The sequence below is a fragment of the Silurus aristotelis genome, assembly GCF_946808225.1.
Source record: "Silurus aristotelis genome assembly, chromosome: 5".
Lineage (NCBI taxonomy): Eukaryota > Metazoa > Chordata > Actinopteri > Siluriformes > Siluridae > Silurus > Silurus aristotelis.
In genome coordinates this window covers 4,825,994-4,832,851 of record NC_139578.1, presented here as the reverse complement: position 1 = coordinate 4,832,851, position 6,858 = coordinate 4,825,994, and the positions used below count along the sequence as shown (strand labels likewise).

At 34.3% G+C, this 6,858-nt stretch overlaps 1 long non-coding RNA gene across 1 annotated transcript in view; it reads right to left on the bottom strand.

Annotated features, from left to right (window-relative positions):
* Positions 1 to 2,559: 2,559 nt before the first annotated feature.
* Positions 2,560 to 6,858, bottom strand: part of LOC310726405 — an 82,006-nt gene continuing 77,707 nt past the window's right edge. The window contains exon 3 of the long non-coding RNA XR_014533739.1: positions 2,560 to 2,954. This is a non-coding gene — a long non-coding RNA (uncharacterized lncRNA). The remainder of the gene's footprint in view (positions 2,955 to 6,858) is intronic.

Below are 6,858 nucleotides of genomic sequence, written 5' to 3'. Positions count from 1 at the left end.
AGCACTATTATACAGAATCCTCACAGAGCTGTGTTCAGAAATGACTCAACTCTACACATTACTGTACATAGTGAGATACACACCACTGATTCTCACTGTAGTTACAGGTACTTCATATTCACCAGTTTATTAGTTGTATTAAATAACAACAAATGTAATTAAAAAAATGTATTTATTCATTGTGTTGGTTATGTTAACAAAAGATATTCATGATTATTTTTTTCCTTATTTTTCTTTACAGCAGGCAGTTTTGCAGATCAAATTGGGCCAACAGATGAAGATGCCAATGTTGTGAGAAAAGAAACAGAAAATGTAACTCTGAAATGTTCATATGAGTCAAGCAGTGAATTTATTTGGCTTCATTGGTACAAACAATATCCTAACAGATCACCACAGTTTTTACTGTTTAAAGGTGCAAGGTCATATAGTTCTGCGAGCACTCCTAATGACACTCGATTACAGATACAAACAACCAGAAACTCGAATGAACTAACTATCAGAGGTCTAAAGCTCTCAGATTCTGCTCTCTTTTACTGCTCTCTAGCCATAACAGCACAGTGATACAAAGTCACTGAAAGGCTGTACAAAAACCTAAAGCTTGTGAAAACCACAGAAAATGACAGATATTTCCTTTAACCACTTGTTATCAGGAAACCACAGACATAAGGACAAATGTGATAACATATACAACTGAATCAACAGAACAACTGCACACCGTTCACACTGAATTCAAAAATGTACATTTTTAATGCAGCAGAATATATAATTTAAAGAAAAACAATACATGGCCATTGTATCATGTTACTGATGCACTTCATGTGGAATTAATTAATAGATTTCTGGTCAGATTTTCCACATGATACATAACAATCAGATTCCAGCCATTATAAATCATAGTACTTTGGATCATTAAGTACATCGAATCGGAAATAATTTTGTACTTTTACTCAAGTGCAAGTTTAAAGGAAGCACTTTTACTTTACTGTTGTAATGTTTTACCTACTGTATCTCTTTTTACTTTTACTCAGGTACATGGTTTGCGTACTTCGTCCACCACCGCTCGAGTCTATAATGTACTCAGAGACATTAACCTTCAGTAACTATTAATATATTCAACCAAAAGTGTAAAGGTTTATTTTTATAATCTTGTTTAGGCTGTGAATTAATCTGAGAATTACTCATTCTTTAATACTTCATGACTTTATGGTAAGTTTTCTTGATTTCTTCTTGTTGAACACAAGGTGGCACAGTCACCAATCTTATTGTGAGAAAAGTACTAGAGCTTAGTTATGTGCAGATCGATCCTAACGCATTGCTATTTTTATAGTATATAAATATTTATAATACTTAAATAGGAATGTCAATGAGAAAACAATAGGCCACTGTGGCAATACCAAAAATATGAAAAAGCATCTAAAATTAAAATATAGAGCAGGACTGAGTACAGTTGAGGAGAGCAGAGGAGGTACTGTAACACAGACAAAACCCCCATCTTCTGGATTGAGGCAGAGCTCTCTAGTTGATTCGTTTCAGAGAGCTATACTTTATACCATACAGATTGTTTTAGATATAAAGATAAAACAGTATTTCATGTGGAGCAGAACATTACACTGCATATGAGTATAAATATTTCAACTGGACATTTTTTTAGCAGCAAGATTTTTATGAAAACATTTTTTACATATTTCATTGAAGTATCGGTATCAGTATCGACAATACTTATCTTGAAAGTTCTTGGTATTGGATCGAAAAGAAAATGATTGGTATCACCCATCCCTACTAGAGCTCCACACAACCCTGCTTACATTCACATTGGTGTCTCTGTTATGTGATGCTGTGGGGTGGAGCTTCATGAACCTTTATAATGTTAACATATTACAGTACAGACAAATCTGATCATTCAGAAAAACAGAAAAATATCTTTATTCAGCTAAAACCATTCATCATGTTCACTGTTATATTCATGTGTCTGTGGCTTGGTGAGTTACACACTGACTTTTTGTTACTTTAGAAATCTTAATAGTGATTTATCAATGTGGGTGAGAGTCAGATTTATGTCGTTTTGGTTTGATTATGTAAAAGTTTAAACATTGTTCTCTTCTCTATGACAGGTGACTCCATTGCAGATTCAATAGAGCCACTTTTCACTCATAAAGCTGTAGATGAAGGTGATGATGTTACTCTGTCCTGCAAATACAAAACAAGTTATACAAACAACTACCTGCACTGGTACAGACAACATCCAAAATCTAAACCTGTGTTCCTTCTTTTTATTTATGATGCAACTGGAGGAAAAAGTGACTCAATTCCACCACGTATGGATGTTAAAGTTGATAAAAATAATAAACAAGTGGATCTGATCATCTCCTCTGCTGCTGTATCAGACTCTGATCTATACTACTGTGCTCTGCAGCCCACAGTGACAGGAAATCCAGCTGCACTGTACAAAATCCTTCACTCTGTCATGTTATACTAAAGACTGCCAACAGGGGGAGACAGTAGGTTAAAGTTTTGCTTATTTGCTTTGCACCTTTGAGATTGAAGGTTCTGAATCTCACCTCCACTGTGTGCAGTGTTGGGCAAAGTTACTTTTAAAAGTAATGCATTACAATATTGAGTTACTCCCCAAAAAAGTAACTAATTACGTTACTTAGTTACTTTTTATGGAAAGTAATGCGTTATATTACTTTTGCGTTACTTGTATCTCTTTCACGCCTTACAGGTGTAACAGGTGTAATATAGATAATTGCCATTAAGAAATAAGTTATATTAGGGCAAAAGACATTTCAAACATTTAAAATGCTTAATAACATCTGAGAACAATAAGATGATCGAATAACTTTTGACCACAAGGCTGAACACTTTCCAGTCGCACTTCTGTACACTGCTTTTCAATCTGCCTTCGCCGTCAGAAATGTAACTATCGTTCGTGTTTATAAGGTTGAGGGTGTGGGCTGCACACCGGTGATGTGGAGGGAGAACATACCTTTCTCTGTCATCTCGTAAAACTTCATGCAATTCCGTAAATATGACCTCATCCTCGTCTACATCATTCACTGCTTCATCATCAGCTTGAAACATTCTGAACGCTTTTACAAAGTTTGCGCTTTTATCAGTGACCGCGGCAGTTTAAAACTTTTATTCTGAGCAGTCTATAGATCTGCAGTGGTGGAAAGTCTGCAAAAGTTTTCTATATTTCTGTCTCAATTTCCATATATACAACTTTGCACAATGTTGCATATATTCAACATTATAACCACACACACACACACACACACACACACACACACGCACACATCTGTAGTGCCGTGCTTTGCATGCAGATGTTTTTTTTGTTTTTTTTTAAGTGGTATTTTTTGCAGTTGACAAGAGCTTTTCACCAACACATAATCTACACTTAACCATTATTCCTTTCTCCTTTTCCTCGACTATTTCAAAATAATAAGAACACTTCCATCACAGTAATGTAATCCCTAGCTTGCCATCTCCGCTTCTGACCAGCTTCTGTTCACGCGGCTCGCACGTATGAGTGCGCGATTCTACGTGACTACGTTCATTTTAATTCAGTATTTATTTTTTATGCAAAATAATTTAACTGAAAAGTAATTCGCATTACTTTAAAAAAAAGTAACTCAGAATTAGTGTGTTAATTTATAAAGTAACGCGCTACTTTACTCGTTATTTCAGAAAAGTAATATTATTACGTAAATCACGTTACTTGTAACGCGTTACCCCCAACACTGTTAAAGGATAGTATTTGGACTGAGTAAATAAAAAAAACAGGAACCAACCAGAGAAACAAACAAAATCTTGTCTTTCTTCTTTCTCCACAAGATGGTGCAGTGAGCTGACAAATTGTGCACCAAGTACTAGTACCCTGCTCACACCCAAAACAGAAATACTGATTTCTTTAATAAAGAGCACTACTGTGTACAAGAAATAGACTCAAACTGTTCTGCAGTTATTGATAAATAGTAATTTTAGTACTTAGTCAAGCACCTACATCTGAAAATGTCTCCTTAGTGCCTATTTAGAGGTTTCACATCAAAAGCGGTGAATTTTCAATTATAAACCTTTACATTGTTCATTGGTAATTATTCTTTTTCACACTATATTGATAAATAAATATTGATTTGTGTAAATTCATAATACAATCACCAACATGTAAGTTATATTTTGATAAAATGTAGTCTGATCATCTGTTTTGTGGGTGAAATGTTGAATTTTTTATTTGTACATGCATAATGTGATGCTGTGGGGTGGAGCCTCATGAACCTTTAAGATGTTAATGTCATAGAGCACAGAAAGATCTACAGAAAGATATTTTCATTCAGTTAAAACCATTCATCATGTTCACTGTTATATTCATGTGTTTGTGGCTTTCACTAGGTGATTTATACACCGAATCTTTTTTTACCTGGAGATTAATTAGTCACTAATTTGTTTTTTTCCGACAATAAATCTGAATGTAATATAACTTGTTTGTTTAAAGGTTAAAATGTATTGTGTTCTCTTCTCTATGACAGGTGACTCCATGGCAGATTCAATAGAGCCACTTTTCACTCATAAAGCTGTAGGTGAAGGTGATGATGTTACTCTGTCCTGCAAATACAGGAGTGTTTCACCAAACAACCTACAATGGTACAAACAATATCCAAAATCCAGACCTGAGTTCCTTCTTTTCATCTATCTAAGTGGAGATACAAGTTCCCTTCCACCACGTCTGAATGCTACAGTTAAAAATGAGCAAGTGGATCTGATCATCTCCTCTGCTGCTGTATCAGACTCTGCTCTATACTACTGTGCTCTGCAGCCCACAGTGACAGGAAATCCAGCTGCACTGTACAAAAACCTCTACATGGTTTTGTTGCTGAGCGAGTGAACAGTCAGGCTCTATTCTGTACTCAAGCACAGGGTTGTTCATTGAAAGATACAGTTCTGCAGAAAGGGGGCAGCAAAAAGCTACTATTTTCTATAGGAACTTGTCCCTTTCAATTAGAATATACACATATACTCAAAACTGTTGTCCATTTGCAAACTTTCAGAGGTGGAAAAAGTACACACATCCTTCACCTAAGTAGAAGCACAGGACTCATGTTTTAAAAGTTCAAGTTCTGGCTACACTTTTTCACTCAAGTTAAAGTAAAGAGGTTTGGGTTCTTGCATGTACTTAAGTAAAAACAACTACCTGTTTTAGTGTCATGCTGGTAACTGGACCTCACATAATATAAATCTATAATAATAAAAAATCTCAACTTTTGTTGCCTAATGAATGCATCCAGGCTGAAGATCCACCATATAGAACACAAGCAGAGAAAAGATGATGATGATCAGGTGATCAGGAATGTCTCTGTTCTCAGTCATGTTTACATCACTGACTGCCTCTGTCTCATCCATGTTAACCCCAAACTTCTTGTTGCCTTCTGACTGCTCATTGCTTCGTAAACTAGTCTACGTCTGTGGTGTGAGAGCCAGGAAATGATACACCAGTGGTAGATAAAACAAGGCTGCACAATGACAAGAAACAGGTTAATGGGCTGGAAACGGCGGGTAAAGAGACGAAAAAATATTGACATTTCACCAGATAAATTTAAACTAAATTAACGAGCCTGTTTTAAAAATCTAAGTAAATGTAACATTTATCTTTATTTATAAATGTATGATTTATTAATTGGGGATTTGCTTTAATATATTAAACAAAAACTTATTACATTTTATAATTTGGAGTCATTTTTTGTTCATGTTTAATTAGAAGCATGTTGTTACAGTAAGTTCTAGTGAGCATCAAGTCATTTCTATCACTTAATTATATTACAGTGTGTCCCATTTGCTACATTATAGCTTTAGTTATTACTAATTAGACCATTTGCACCATGATTTCTGAAGAGGAATTCACACAGAGTGTAAATGTTTCAGTGACAATTGGGAGTGAAGGATGTTTTCCTGAACAATCTGACAATAACTGAGTTACAGATTTCAGTGGGAACTTAGTGTAAGTATATATACAGTAAAGGCAGTTATAAAGGATCAAAATCATGTGGAAACAGAATCATATTCCAAACTTACCTGCACCTGTTTAATTATTGTAATCACATATAATAAAACATGTTTAGAGTTTATTGGTTACAAACTGAAAGCAAATAAAATACTAAAGTTCAACCATTTGTGATCTCTTCAATCCAAACTTTACTGTATTTTATCTCTATATAGTATATACTGTATTTCTAACAATTAATTAATGTACACTGTTGACTTCATTTTTTTTTTTATTGGTGCCTTTCAAATTATACAACAGCAGCAATAAATAAATTACAAAATAATTAACAAAATAAAATTACATAGTGATGTATTTATTTTTTACTTAGTAGAAATGTACATTAGCTATAGTTAATTTTGCTAGTTTTCACATTGATAGACGCAAAATGTATTTAAAAAAAAAACAGAACCTTATAAAACAGATTCTTTAGTATCAGGTGATATAAGTTTTGGGATTAATTAAAATATCAAAGTTATTGTGTCAGGTGTTACTGATGCACACTATGTGGAACTGATTTGTCTTTTAGTGGTCAGTTTTTTTTTTTTTTTACCTCATTCCATGTGATCAATTTTCTTTCCTTCCTTCATTAATTTTGTTAATTCATTTTCTCATTCATGTGTTTATGATGTATGTAGATACAAATGCATGTTACTCTGCTGGTTGTAAATTTGTGAACACTGAACAGATGGAAAGTTGATTTTGAATTTGAACATCACTACAAAATGGCCGACACTCTAAATAGTGCACTATGTAGGGGATAAGGTGCAGTTTCAGACACAGCATGTGTCACCTTTAATCACCAGCACTCTGATGACCTGCAC